General features: G+C 34.9%; 1 long non-coding RNA gene across 1 annotated transcript; it reads left to right on the top strand.

The window, feature by feature from the left end:
• Positions 1–12,338: 12,338 nt before the first annotated feature.
• On the top strand, positions 12,339–13,021 carry LOC149931591 (uncharacterized). The gene is made up of 2 exons (XR_016474154.1): positions 12,339–12,377; positions 12,809–13,021. It is a non-coding gene; the product is annotated as an uncharacterized LOC149931591 (long non-coding RNA).
• The last annotated feature ends 3,438 nt before the right edge of the window (positions 13,022–16,459 follow it).

Raw genomic sequence — 16,459 nt, 5'->3', positions numbered from 1 at the left:
TTTTCTGCTCATGTTCAAAATCTAGAACGTGGTCAATTTGAAATATGATCAGTTTTGAACGTGTTCAAGTGGATATATGTTCGGATTTTGAACGTGTTTATTATTATTGGAGTTTTAAATCCAATGTTAATCAGCAAAGCTACACTACACTAACTAACTAATGAAACTAGTGAGAAATCATAACGTAGTGATTTAAAAAAAAACAAACGTTTATTAAGAATGAGTACTTTACAAGATGAACGACATATTAGGAGTGACCGCAATAATAAACGCTGTAAGCGAATATATATACACTTAAGGTTAAAAAATAGTAAGATAAGATTAGTGATTAAAAATATATCTTATTTACAATAAACATTTTTTAACCTATTAAAAAAACTAAACGAGAAAAGCCGATAACGCTTTTTATCTTCAACACTCGCCCTCGTTGACGACTTTCTCGTACTGCCGTAAACTGAGATTCTGACGGTGGCGGGTGAATATTTCTTTAGGTAGTGGCTTAGTGAAAATGTCGGCCAGCTGTTCTTCACTCGGGACATACATAACGTCATTGGTTGAGTAAATATATAGACAGTGATCTCCATCAGCACTCTTGAAGCCATGGTTCTGAAGCGATTTGTCAATTCGTTCATTTCAACATCGTGGAGACTGTTTAAGACCGTAGAGACTTTTCTTTAACTTCCAGACTTGTCCACTACTATTGTCGAAACCTTCAGGTTGACGCAGATAAATTTCTTCGGATAGCTTCCCATGAAGGAATGCGGTCTTTACGTCGAATTGCCTGAGGTTGAGATTTTTCTGGGCAACTAGGTTGAGAAAGATTCGTAGTGTCTCGAATCGGGCAACTGGAGCGAAATTCTCATTGAAGTCGATTCCCTCTCGTTGCGTAAAGCCTTTTGCGACAAGCTTGACGATCGTCCCATCTTCATCATTCTTTGTACGAAAGACCTAACGATTTCCGATTATCTTGCGACCAGGTGGAGGATCAACAATTTCGTAGACGTCGTGTCTTTTCATTGCCGAAAGTTCATCTACCATCGCTTTCTCCCACTCGGCGGATTCGTTGCTTGAACGTGCTTCTCGTGCCGTTTGTGGTAACATGTCGCAGATGAGGAATGCTTTATTTGCTAGCTGGCAGCTCTGACATGGTTGGACTTTCCTTAGTGTTGAACGATCTCTAAGGACTGGACCGCTCTTCTCAGGTTGATTGTCCCGGACATTGTCAGAAAGAGACACTGTTGCCTCATTATGTCCGGTAGCCACGTCTTCCGACGCTTCGACGGATTTGGTTGTCTCGTCGTTTGAGTAGTCGGCAGCTCTGGTTGGCATGCCCGATGTTACATTAGTGGTTCTGGTTGGTCCGTCTTTTGATGAGTTGGTGGCTCTGGTTGGCTGGTTTTCGCAAACGAAATCGTCGGTCAATTGCTCGCCCTGGCTGGAGGACTCCCCAGAGACAGGAATCCAGGAATCAGGAACGCACGTCTCGGGATTGAATTTGACATCTCGAGATCTTAGTACGTCGTCCAGCTCTGGAACATAAACTCGATATCCGTCTGCATTGTCTTCATAGCCAACCAGGAAACCTTTATACGCCTTCCGAGACAGCTTCCTTCGCTTCTCTTTGGGTATGTGGACAAAGCACTCAGTGCCAAAGACACGCAAATGCTGGATCGATGGGTTTGTCTTCCCCGTCCATAACTCAAACGGCGTCTTCCCAGCATGCATGTAGGTGCTGTTCGGTTCAGGATATAGACGGCCGTGTTCACCGCTTCAGCCCAGAGTTTCGGTGGTAAGTCCGATCTGGAATGCAACATGGCCCTTACAGACTCCATAATCGTACGATTTTCTCGTTCAGCGACCCCGTTCTGTTCCGGCGTGTATGGCATGGACTTGCGGTGATGTAACCCTTCTTGAGACGTCCATTGACGGAACTCTTCGTTGACATATTCAGTCCCATTATCCGTGACCAGCTCTTGTACTGTGTGATTGCGGGTTCGGCAAAAGGCAAGGAAATCTTTGAAACAATTGACTACTTCGGATTTCTTCGTTAGGAAATATACGGCTCGAACACTGGAATACTCGTCTTTAATAGGAGGTAGTATTTCTTCCCTTTCATGGACGGTGTTGGTGATGGTCCCAAGAGATCTGAATGGATCCTTTCACCTGGTTTCGTAGCCTTCTCCAAACGAGTGCCGAAACTATGCCTAGTCATCTTGCCGTAGATGCACCCTTCACAGAGCTTGTCAGACGTCTGATTTAGAACTTCGTATCCGAGTGTCCGTAACGTCGCTGCTACATGCCGTTTATCCTGATGACCCATGCGTTCATGCCAGACTTGGAGATCTGCTTTCCGGTCATTTCTCGGATCTGCTGCGATGTGAGCGGAGCATGATGGCTGCATGACTTTGATATCCAGACGATACAGAATCTCGACCTTGCCAGGTACACAAAGGTTCCTTTTGCCTCCGACAACTTCATAGAGACCGCAAGAATTTGCTGTGACCTTGAACTCCAGATTCTTGTTTCTCTTCATTGCGCTCTTCAGCGAGAAAACATTGCAGGCAAAGTCATGGATGTGCCAGACATTGTGGACTACCTCTTGATAGAGTTTCTTTCCGATCCGGAACTGAATCCTTATGTCTCCTTCACCATCCGCTGTCATCTGCGTCTTGTTTCCAATCTGAAGAGTCGCTGGAGTAGCGAACTTGCGGAAGTTAAGGAACTTTGTGGCGTCGTTCGTGATATGCTGTGTAGCACCCGAGTCAAAGTACCATGCTGCTTCAGACGATGAGCAAGCAACGAGACCGTTTGCTGCGATCAGACCCCCAATGCTGGTGCGATTACTTTCGTCAACACTCGTCCTTCTAGGAGTTTTCCTTTGTCCTCGGCAGTCTTCTGCTATGTGACCAAACTTTCGGCAATTGGTGCATTTTGGCTTACGTCCCATGCCTTTCGTCTCGTTTGATGAGTGACTGCGATGACCTCCGGCATTGCGTTTCGCCATCAGACCAGATGAATCTCTGAAAGAGTCACCTTCTCGAGTTGCACGGCCAATCAATAAACGTTCCAACTCCGCAACCGTCTGTTTTTCGGTTGGCAGCGTGTCCCAGAGCATACCGAATTCTCGATACTCATCCTGAGGTAGAGACTCGAAGATGCAGGCAATCAGTATGCAGTCGTCGAATGTTACGTTCTTCTCTGTCTGTGCCGTTGACAAGATATCTGTCCAGAGAGAACACATCTGGGCAATGTGGGTGGCCATGTCGACGTCTGGTGACTTCGTAGATCGCATGAGCTGCGCCAGAAGCTTTCGGAGACGATTTGAAGACTTCTGCTCGAAGATTTCGAGCAGCTTGTCCCACATGTCCTTTGGTGTCTCGCAATTTGTGATCATGTTTTGGACCTTTTTGGATAAGGTTGACCAGATGATACCCCGGACTGTACTGAATGCCACTCGGTATTTTTTCTTGTTTGAAGTGTATTCAGATCTCTCTGCTACTGTTAATGGTTCCGTTGGTTCAAGCCATTCGCCAGTAAGGATCTCGTATACGTCTCGTACGGTTAGAATGTCGACGATTTGTTTTTTCTAACTCCTCCAATTCTCCGGACCTGATAGTTTCTCGACGTCTTGACGAAAAAGACTATCCATGGTTACTAACGGGAACTGTTGACAGGATACGGATTACGGTGATGGTAACTGAAACCGGGATACAGCATACTAGATCATCAGCATAGTAGTGGCGCAGTGGGAGCGTGCTGGGCCCATAACCTATTGGAGTTTTAAATCCAATGTTAATCAGCAAAGCTACACTACACTAACTAACTAATGAAACTAGTGAGAAATCATAACGTAGTGATTAAAAAAAAACAAACGTTTATTAAGAATGAGTACTTTACAAGATGAACGACATACTAGGAGTGACCGCAATAATAAACGCTGTAAGCGAATATATATACACTTAAGGTTAAAAAATAGTAAGATAAGATTAGTGATTAAAAATATATCTTATTTACAATAAACATTTTTTAACCTATTAAAAAAACTAAACGAGAAAAGCCGATAACGCTTTTTATCTTCAACAATTATGTCATGTGTTCATGGTTAAAAAGTGTTCTAAATGTAATGTGTTCAGGTTTTGTACATGAGTTACTGGAAATGTTCAGCTTGTGAACATATTGAAAATCTGCGGACCTTTATACTGTTGTAAAAACCCTTTAAATTGAGTATTTAAAAAGTATTAAAAGACTAGTTACAAAACGTAGCTCTTGGATGGTCTGAAAACCAGAAAACTGTTTTTTTCAATTAACATAGCTTAAACTATTAGATCAGTGTTTTCTACACTTTGATAAAGTAGTCACTAACACTTGTAAGTGAAAATTTGGCCTTGGCGGGAAATAGTAATAATTTAAACATTTATTCTGCATAAATTTAGTACAATAGTTTCTAAAACTATTTGTAAGTTTAAACAACTCAGTAAATAAACTAAAGCTTACCAAACTTTACGACAAAGGCGCGAATTTTTGCCGCGAATTCTGAAAGTTTCTAGATAAGAGGCCGGAAATCACGGTAAAGCCGAATGTAGATTTTATCGCTATAGAACACGAAACCAAAGATCATGTTCTCGAATTAACATGTTAACAGAAAAAGTGTTCAGGTTTTGTTTTTAGAATAAAACTTTTCATCTATTTCGAAGGGAATAACACTAGGAGAATTTCTATGTGTTCACAATAGAACACATTTTAGTCTTCGAAACATTTTCAAGCGTTCAAATTCTAGTCGTGTTTATGTATAAAACATTTAAATGTGTTCAAAACCCAAACACACTTTTTCTGTGTAATACTCATTTCTAGTTCCCATGGATGTTCAATAGTAAAAGTAATTACCATAAAAGGATTCAGTAAAAATCTATTTTCTCCAACCTATAAAAAATAAAAATTGAAATTAATGCTATTATTTTAAGTTTTATTTCCTGAAAAGTAGTTCCGAGTTCCCTTGAAATCCAAAGTCTTAATGACAGAACAAATGAGCTAATCTAAAATATTTACCAAAAATATATTAACGATCAAACTAAATTGGAATACGGAAGATTTGCATGATTAATTTATTAACAATAAGATGTTTAACCTGTTTTTCGGTTGAAATATTTTTCTAGAGTTAATTCAAACGTAGAAATCAAATTTTCATTTTATGAAAGATCGAGGTTGTGATCTCAGCTTCAAATGTTTATAATTTTAATTAACACTCGAAAATAAGGCACGGACTAATATCATAATACCTGATAGAAGGAGCTTGATTAAGAGCTGAAACATTATTCACGTGATATAACACAAACAACTTGGTTCAAAGAGAGAATGCGTTCGTTAGTTTGAAAGCTTAGTGTCTGCATTAAGGGTATATTAAAAATTAATATCTTTGAAAATAAACTTTTGAGGACTCAATTTTACTTGTATTTTTTATTAATTAGCATCTTAAAAACGAATATAAGATACGAACATTGTTATTCGATACACCCTGTAAAACGGCAGATTAATAACCAGCCCTAACTTAGGTTCTCTAAAAGTTTTAGATGAACAGCAATTTAACAATTCGCAACTCATATATGGATGAACCATTAAACAGGTGCTTTAAATGTTATCGAAATTAGAAGTATCGCATCGCTGTCTAATAACCAAAAGTTTAGTGCTTATGATATAAAATATTATTTTGTAAACAGGTCTTCAGATTTTTTGGCAACTGGAATGTTTCAATACTTGGAAAGAAAATACCGTTACAAAGCTGGATTAATATGTGTTGAGAAAACCAAGAAAAAACCCAATAGGCTTTTGTGGAATCCAATATCAACGGACGATTTATTCTCTTTTTTCCGAGTTTGGGTCATTGCTAATGTCGCTATTTTCATACAATGGTTGGCAATGGTTATTTTCCCGTTTATTAGAAAATATTTATTTGGTAATTGGCACCCAACTATCGATTTTCCCGAATAAACATTAAAAAACCCGATTTAATCAGGTATGTGGTAGAAATGCAATCGAGACATAGAAAACCTAAAAGCATGAATCAAATTCATCACTTATCTTAAGCAGTAAAGTAAAAGTATATCCCCTTTTGAATAAGAAATTAGCATGTGATAAAGTTAACTTCGTATACTTTGAAAAAAAATTATCTAAATGTAACCAGTCCAAATCAACGGAACGTCAATTTCCTCTCTTTGGCACGTGGTACAAAATGTCATACTATTTCTGCATAAACCAAACTTTAATTAATTTAGGACCTTCTTAAGAACTAAACAAGTATGGAATTTAAAGCAGACCAGAAAAATTACCAATTTAATATTATAAATATTAAATAATATTTGCTTTTATCAAAGCAGTTGAAAGGTTGATTGAAGGGGGAACGCACATATATTGAAAATGTTTTAAAATTAAAGAGCTAATTTTTGGAATAATGTTAAAAAACAAAATTTATTTCTAAAATAATATCCATTGATTTTCCTCACCTTTAATATTTTTTAATACCCTTTCCTTAAATTTGAGCCTTCAAAATGTACCAGTAAACTGAAAAAAATTTAAATTGTAAAGGAGTACGCGTGTTTAGTTCTGAATTATGAATATTATAATGGATATTAAATAGGGCTGTGGGAGTAAAAAAAATGAAAGTAAAAGACACATTCTACGAGCTGAGTTTTTTTTTGCCTTATAAGGCACTATATTTTTCAATGGCTCTTTCTATAAAATAATGAATACTCATACATGTCTAAAAAGTGTTATTTTTTCGAGCGCGCTTCATACTATTTCCGTGTAGAGGGTCCCTTGCGTTTTGGCGAGAGCTCAACAAAAACAAAAATATGCGCGCGATGTGTAACTTTATCTGAATCTAACGTAATCACGAGACATCTCATATTTCATAGAATGAGCTATTATTGAAAATCTTATACCTGGCATTGATTTTTAATGATATTGACGCAGTGCTTCCACATGCGGGGTATTTTCCTTTTCCTGTAATTTTTCAACCTACAAAAACGTTAAATGGGAATAATGCAATTTAAGAAGACAAACGGGAAAAGCGAGGGAAAATGAGGGAAAAGTGTTCTTCGCAGGAGAAGAAGGGGAATTTCAAGCTTTTCAGGTATGGTTTACAGAAATTTTATATTGAGTCACATATTTAAAAATATTTTAATACGTTCCTAAAATTCAGGTAATATTGATAGCAATGAAAGTCACGATCTAAATATCCATATGCGACTTTGATTAAATGTTTTTGCAAAATATTCACATGTGTATTCATTTTCAGAGTTAAGCTCAATATCTTTATAAATTAGTATTAGGAGCGAGGAAAAAAAGGAATTTCAATTTCAAATACGCGTAAAACGGGATTTTTCATTAAATGAAATTATTACAAGAGGAAAAGTTTAGATATCAAATGTTAAGGCCCTATATAGACGTCTCCTATGCTGTCGTTAATAGATCCTGCAGTTTTGTATTTCAAACTACTACTACCAAGAAGCTCTAACCTTAATTAATATGCTGTTTTATATGTTAAATTAAAATTATTTATAAATACATAAGAAAGTAAACAGTTAAAGGAGTTTCCAACGCTCAGTGTAAGCCAATTCTCGTAATAAATTTAATGACTTTATAAAATAGACATGTACCAAATTCTATCTATCCTAGTCAGCACTTATTATTTTTAAACTTATCGTTTAAAGTATAATTTTACCTCAGTTTTTAAATTTGGCGTACATAATGAAAAACAGAAGCTCCTGACTAGGCAAGTCCGCGCTGGTATTAAAAAATGGTGACATAAGAGTTACATTAAAATTGGCACATTTCTTTCTAGAAAGGCCTGATATAATGTGTGGAGTAGCCTGTTTGAATTATTAAAGGGTCTTTCTAGAAAAGCCCAGTCGAATTAAAATAAGTCATTTAATCGTTACTTTGGCTTCCCAATGAACGGCAACTGAATTAAGTATCTTAAATTGACTAGAGGGTCTCATGAAAGTCTCTTTAATAAAAGAAAATGAAGGTTTTATTTTTTCTAAGCCGAAGGACAAAACACACTTGCACTTGTAGGCTCTCTCTATTGGTAGAGAATACCATCGTTTATTATGAAAATAGAGGCTATAGCTGCACCCAAATTTTGTGTTAACTTTAATAACATTCTTGAGTTAATTTAATGCAAATCTTTTTATTTATGGTTTTTACTAGTTTAGTATCTATAATGAGTTTCAGCAATTTAAATGCTGTAAATTTACACTTTATCCGTAACAATTTAAAATTTTATCAGTTTACTGTTACAGTTTCATTCTCAAATTTAAGGAAAGAGTTTTAAAATATATTAAAGGTAAGGAAATCGATGTAAATTATTTTTTGAAATATATTTGGTTTTTTAAAGAAATTCCAAAAAATAACTCTTTAATTCTAAAACATTTCCAACATCTGTGCTTTCATAGATCCCAACTACTCCCCCTTAAATCAAAATTTCAACTGCTTTGATTAAAGCATTTTTTTAATAGATGTCCCTTTTCTTTGCTAGAAAATAAATAGGCTTTATTTTTAAATATATTTTGAACAGACATTTTAATATTATTGAATGTAATTTAATATATAGAATATTATTTTAAATATTTTACTTTACATTCCGAAATGATTAACTTATATCAAATTTAGTTTTAATTTTCCATTAGAATTTAGATAACTAGATATGGGTGTATTACTAGTTTTTGTGAGCAAGTGAAATATATGGTAATTTTCGTAAAACTTTCTATCAAAAACAGACTTTTATGAGATGGTGTATTATGCTTCTATGTTTTTCCTTGATTCAAAGATAGGCTTTACGGGTAGCATATCATGATTTGTAAAGAGCTTTTAATCGTTTACTTTTATCTTAATCATGTATCAAGAGTTTTTCCACTCTGCTAAGCTTTTTAAATCAAAAACCAACCACGTGTAATTTAAATTTACCAAGGTAGCGTGTATTTTATAGCCATCAAGGCAACCTATAATTCTAATCCTCAAAGGCAACGTGTAATATATAGCCAGAAAGGCAAAGTGAAATTTAAATTCACCAAGACAACGTGTAAATTATAGAAACAAGGCAATATAAATAGAACAGGGTACAGAACACAGACACTGTTAATGAAAATAGCAAATAACTCAACTAATTTGAATATATATTCTATTTCAAATCTAAATAAATTTAAAACTTACTTTATATAAGTAAACACATTTATCAATAGTACTTAAATGACGGGTCTCCAGACCTGTTCTGGCTGAACTACCTTACAACTGTATAGCTCGTAAACTACTAATCCTGATAAAACAATAATTTCAGTCTACTCACCCTTTGAGCTTTTGAATAAATAAGACATCTTTACATAGAGGATTAAGTTTGAATCACCTAAACGTTTATTGATATGAAAATTATTCAAATATTTACCATACTTTATTACTGTAATTAAATTCCCAAAAGTATTTATACCATGTTAGATGAATACACCTAACCAAAATTAAATAATTAATATTTTTACACTCTTTAAAATCAGATGAAAAAACAAAATTAAATTTAGACTAAATTTCACTATCCACAAAATGCTTTCTGGTAATACTTAATACGTGTTTTAACCTAGAATAAATGCACGGGTTTTACGGGCTAATTTTCCTACAAATTAATTAAATTAATTACGATAATGATAATTTGTACTTAAAAATACTTAATTACGTATAAATAAGGAAATTGAAATAAAGTTCGCATAAGAAATGCTTCATTATTAAAACAATGTCAACTCGAAGACGGGCAATATTTGATTTTGAATTTACCCGCGAAACTGGCTACGAACTGATTAGTCGGCCTTCCATGTCAAAAATGAAACACTAACTCATTACAGAACGAAGCTTTTTATAGACAGTCAACTAACCTTCATTTAATGAAGGGATTCTAATACGTTTCTCGCTGAAGTTGACAGTAGCAACTAAGATTGGTTAATAAAATACCTACATGTACTCTAATGAATTAATTTGTGCATGCACTCTTCTGTATTTATTTGTACATAAGGATGTCAGCGAGCACATGATTGATTATTAACACACAAAGATCCGTGTGTTTTATTATACAACAAATATGTTTATGCATTTTTTTTGTAGTCCAATGTGCAAATAACTAAACATTGAAATATTGCAGAATAAAACATTAAATAATAAATTATATTATATCTAGGGAAAGGTAAAATAAACAGTTATTTAGGCTCTAAAATTTTTATTTTAGAATTTAATCGGTTATTGTATCGAAAAACTTAGTAACTTATTCAAAACATTCTTATCAGCAAGTTTCGAAAGAAATGTCAATTGAACCTTCATAGCTAACGTTTCACTAACTGGTTGTAAAACTTATTAAAAAATAAAATAAAATCAAGATCTTGAGTTCTGAATTATCTTTCGCTGTCATTTCTATGCCTCTCATATAAAAGTTGACACTTCATTTTTATTATTCATCACAACTGACATCGATGGTAAAATATGAGATTTAGGAAAACGCAACAATCTGAATTTTTTTGGAAAACGTGCATTCATGAAACTACTGAAGTAAGGAAATATCCCAATTAATATTCATGGACGAGTGAGGAGAATTTGGTTCATACTTTGTTTGATTATTTTTACTCCGCCCTAGTAATAATAAGAGAAATCAAAACGGACGGATTCCGGACGCCAACCATGATTACAATTTTGTATTGTGGAAGCTGTGGAGGGGTAAAGGATTACGAATGGATTTTGTTTGGCTGCAGAGTTCGTCGTAAGTGTTGTCTGCTATTTTATTTTAAAGCAGCCTACGACGTTTTCTTGGCATAGTAGGATTTTATAACCTATTTTCAAGCGTAATATTTAATCTAATTAATCTTGGAAACGGAATGTTATTATAAATCATGTATTTTAATAATAATTGACCATATTTCAGTGATAAATTCGTTTAATTTTGGTATTATTTCGTCGTTTTAGTCAGCGCCATGTGTATAAGGCCAAGACCCAAAATTATTGTTGTTTACTGTTACTGTAATTAATCGATTTTTTTAAAGTTAACTTTAAACGACTAATTTAGATGGTAAAATGTCTATTTTGTGTACTCTATGTACACTAAGAAGGTGACATGGCTCACTTAATATTTTAAGAACACTTTCAGAAAAGACCCACCTATCCTTTCTTTCAATGGCTAGATACCTATTTGGGATTTTTTGCAAAAACTATTCATATTTTAAATAATAGTTTTCTGTGTGTTTCAACATAAAACCAGGGAAATTCCTGAAGTAAAAGTATCAGGTTACGACATTTACACCTATTATCCACTTATGTGTATTTTTTTGGGGTTATCCTTTTTGATGACCTGGATAGCATCCATAATTGGAGCATAGCTTGCAAGCTTCCACTCAACGCTTCCCAGTGTGCAGTCCTGTCTCTCCGTTGACAAGGCTGTCCTGTTACTAATGCCATTTACACCCTTGATGGACCCTCGTTCAGCATTACCTTGGAGTGGTCATCACTGACACTCTGGAATGGAGCACCCACATAGGTTTGAGTTACCTCTCAGGCTGCGAGAGCTCTTTGGTTTATGCACCTTGCGCATTGCTCCTTCGCCAAAAAAACTCTAGTGGTCTAAACTTAATGCTCGGCAGTATGGTCCCCCAACAATACATGCTACATTCATTCTTTTGAAATATTCCAATGGCATGCCCTGCGCCTTGTGAGCGTGCATATTTATTCATATTATAACAAATGTGAGCTTCCCGTGGAGCTTCAGCATGACTCGAGTCCTGACAAATTTCAACTGGACTACCCTTGCCGCTCGTAGACGTGTTAGGCGGCTCACCCTCCGTGAATAGTGTTATTCACAAAACGTGCAGCGCTCTGGTCCCCTTATCCCATGATATTTTTTCTCGGCACAGACCCCGAGAGGGTGCTGGACAACATCCCTCGTTTTGCCAGGCTTCTACCTAGCTTCTCGGAAGCACTCGTTTCTCCCTTCATCTGTCCTGGATTAAAATTATCTCCCGGAGCACCTGAAAGCTATCGCCCTCGGTTCCCAGTTCTGGAAGGAACTCTGTATTTCTCGTTATTGCTATGTAATTTAAATTTTTGGTACTAATTATGTGTCTCGACGTGATGGATCTCGAACCCCATACACACAAATAAAACTACTAGATATATAAAATTACCATAACCAATACGTTAGGTAGCTCCAAACTCTGCATTATCTCTTGCTACCATGATAAACAAAATATGAGAGGCTGCAGAAATTATACTTAATATCTGCTTGCCTGCTGACATAATTAATATATAAATATATTAGGATGTAGTGTTGGGCAGAGGACCTTGCGAATTTTAACCTTAAGGTTTTTGGCCTTATATATATATATATATATATATATATATATCTGGCCAAAAACCGTAAAGTTAAAATTCGCAAGGTCCTCTGCCCAACACTTCATCCTAATGTCTCAGCCCATGAACGTACTGAAAGCAAACCATGGGCAAGGTCTTAAATTAGACATATGGACAAGTTCTATATGGGCCTGTTTATTTATTACTCTTGGTAAATAAAAGCCTGCATATCACGCTACTTGTCATCAAATACGCTAGACCTTGTGCGTCCTTTTTTTTTTCATGATTAAAATAGATCTTGCAAATCATGAAAAAAAGGTCGCGCAAGGTCTAGCATATGTGATGTCAAGTAGCGTGATATGTGGGCTTTTCTTTACCAAGAGTTAGGAACAGGCCCATATAGAATAATAGAATAGAGGACCTTGCGAATTTTAACCTTAAGGTTTTTGGCCAGATTTAATACATTTTTGTAGTTCCAGAACTATTAACCACTCTGCCACCCAGTGGCAGCGATCGGAAAACATTTCTGTGGAGGCACAAGCAATTAATTTTTTATCTAAAAATCCATATACTTAAAACTTAAGCAAGAAAATGTACAGCTCAAACTTTTTCGTACTATATATATATATTTAATAAAGTCTTCTTTCTAATATCTCATCCGTCAATGAGTACATTGATAATAAAAGTTAAGTCAATATCTTTAGAAAAATATCTGTGTGCATGGATAGATAATTAAGCCTTTCTGGGGCAAATACATTACGAAGGTATTTTAGGTAATTTTGTTTGGACGAATCTATCGAAATAAATTTTACGGTTATATCATCTTAATGCTACTCGCATCTGCAATCTCAAATTAACTTCTGTAAAAAGACTGATTTCGGAAGTAAATAAAGGCAGTGAGATTATAAATTTTCCCCTGATTGCTATTCTTCTCAATTTTATTTCTGTGGGGGCTCTGCCCTGTTTGTTTTTCCCTATGGGGGCTTGAGCCCTAGAGCCCCCACGGGATCGCCGTCACTGCTGCCACCCCACCTTAACCACTATACCACTCAGGTAGATTTATAGTTAAAATTATACTATAGTTATAGGCATATTTGTGTCAGGAAATTTATTTGTAAAAAACACAAATTCCCATTAAAACTACAAACAATCATCCCAACACTTTGAGAAATTGGGACCTAGACCTCTCAAAAACATAATTGGCACCTCTAGAAAAGAATTAGACAATGCGAGATAATTTTTTTGTGGTTTGGAAATCTGATCCTAAATTTTTCACATCCCAAATTAAATAATTTTGAGACAATAGATAGTTTAAGCTAACCCGCCCCCCCCCTCCTAAAAAAAGTGTAGGGGGAAATTGTATGATTTTAGATTCAAAAGTACGCTAACCATTTTACAATTTCTTACCTGGCACGTCTTAATAATAATATTGAATATTCAAATTATTCAGCTAAATAAAAATAATATTGAATATGTATTCAAATTATTCAGCTAAATAAAAATAATATTGAATATGTATTCAAATTATTCAGCTAAATAAATATAGTGGGAGTTATGACAAGCTGTTCTTATTATATCAAAATGTATATTAAATTGAAAAGTGATGAAGCCTTCTATAGATCTAAATCGTTAGATAATACATTTGTAGATATAGCGGAGACACGAAACCACGGAAACAAACAGGTTCGTTTGGACGAAATTCAAACATTTGATAAAATATTGTGGTAGGGCTAAAGGTTTTCCTCATTAACTCAACGACACTTAGACACTGAGACTTATCCTTTGGAATGCCACAATGGGAGAGCAGGTGGAAGGTGGTCACCAATTTCTATGCAAATCAAATAAGTACTTTTTGCTCTAGAGCGATCTGCAAGAAGAAGATTAAAGTTTTTTTTTGACATTTTGGCTATCTTTGAACTACGTCGCATTATTAGCATAACAGCGCTACATTTATTGTTTTATTGTATGTTTGTCGTATGCGCCTGGTCTTTCCAATGGTATATTTCTTGTCTCGCTACTCTTGAGTGGTTGAGGAGATTCAAGGGGCTGAAATCAGGACTTAGTTGCTTTGGGATAATACTAGCTCGGTCTCGAAAAGCTAGTCACTTTCCCGGACTCTGATAAATTCACCAATATTATAATCATTATGTGAAGTTACATACATATCTAGTTTTATCTACACACTGATACATGTAAACTTACATGTATATAATCACCCATATTATAATGTATGGATACAAACATATAACATCGGGGTGTGTTAATTTTTGACACATAGTAGATATTGGAAATTATACTGAAAATTTGTCCTTCATACTAGAGAGCAGGCAACAGACCAGATTACTTTCATGGTTTCCATCCTTTTCTGAAAGTTATAAATGGCCAATTTCAAATTGATATTGGTATTTATTTATTTTGTTTATCAAATAAATAATGAAGTATTTTTCTAATTTCCGAGAACTTCTTAGCTCTCTTTATCTCTTTTGTTTCCATGAGCAAAGAAAGTGGACTTCTTATTCCGTTCCGAAATATAGCGCTGTTAAAACAACCCTTACAATTCCCCTGTGATATTAAGCACTATTTAAACTATTTCTATCTCATATTTAGCACTATTTTAAAGAATTTCACTGTGAAATTTAGCACTATTTAAACAACCCTGACAATTTAGCTTCTGCTCCAATTTAATAATCATCATCAACTAGGCTAATGCCCAAGGCCATGTTACAATGTGTAGGAGGGTGGTGACCAGCCCTTCATACCACACGAGCCAACAGCTCCCTGCACTAACTATTACCGTTAACCTCAACAAGTTCTAATGGAAGGGGAAACGGAAGAGCTCGGGGGGAAACCCCTTAAACCAGTGGGGAGAGAACTTGCAAGCTCAACGCAGGAACTGCTCTGAATTTTCACCCAGAGCCACAAACTGGTATCAAACCCGGATCCTCTTGCTGCGAGGCGAAAGTGCTAACTACTCCTCCACCCCACAAGTCTATGCTATTTAGAGCTATGAAAACCTTTCTAGAACGAAACATATTTAATTTATCTAAAATTTCTTTCATTATTAAATTTTATAATAGTATGGAATAATAATTTGACTTTCAAAGCTAAAACGGTACCCAAAGTCTCAAAAACTGTGCAAAAAAATGAATGATGGACTTTTAATTTTTTCTTTTGCTTACAAGATCTAAAAGGATTTGGCGGGCCTAAAATATTTCAGACTATCTGCTGCTTAAATTCATATTCAAATCCTCTGAGCATCTGTTTGTCTTCAATTACGTTTTCTTATTTTAAACAAATTCCGTCTTCATCCAATTCCTTTTATTTTTACTATTTACTTAAACAATTGTGCTCCGATTTTATGGAATTCTGTAAGAACCGGGAAAACAGAATTTTAACTTGGCTGAATGTAGAAGTCATTATATGATATAAAATTTTAAATCACTAATTTTATTAAATGTGAGCAAAAAGAGCGTAGAATTAAAGAATATACATTATGAACTTTGATTTCTTTAGTGAATATTGAAGAAGTATAAGATTTTTTTTTTGATTTGATATTTATTTGTTAGAGTATACGTTATGAGTTCAGTATAGATTGCAATCTAAGCTCCTCACAAAGGCTTTGGTTGGCCATGTCTTGAAGAATGGACAGATTTTTGTAGTTGATGCTTGGGTTTTAGTATTTAAATCTAATGATATTAATTAAAATAAAACTAGCTACTTAATTGTGCTAATACACTTATTTAAAACAAATAAATTTTACTTTTTAATACACTTTTCTTGTTCACTTTTTAATATTGTTTGGCTTTGTCTTTTAATTAATAAATTTTGGAAGGAACAACACTAAATGATAACCAGTTATACTTGTATTAATGTAAATTGATGTATTTTTTTTGTAGTTAAGGTGTTTATTTGAGAATTGTGAGTAATTTTCTTTGGAGGTTAACACATGAAATCTCATCAGCTTTTTATGGAATTTGTAAAGTTTGTTGAGAATTTGAACTCTAAAGCTGTTGTCACCCAAAATGTTGGACAAAAATTGTTGGTTGTGTGAATACGCCTATGGTTATGATGTTGAAGACTTAGCCTTTTTTAG

The sequence above is a fragment of the Leiobunum rupestre genome, chromosome 9, assembly GCF_980474605.1.
Source record: "Leiobunum rupestre chromosome 9, qqLeiRupe1.1.hap1, whole genome shotgun sequence".
Lineage (NCBI taxonomy): Eukaryota > Metazoa > Arthropoda > Arachnida > Opiliones > Sclerosomatidae > Leiobunum > Leiobunum rupestre.
Note: the sequence above shows the minus strand (reverse complement) of the source record. Positions and strands in the feature narration are given on the sequence as shown.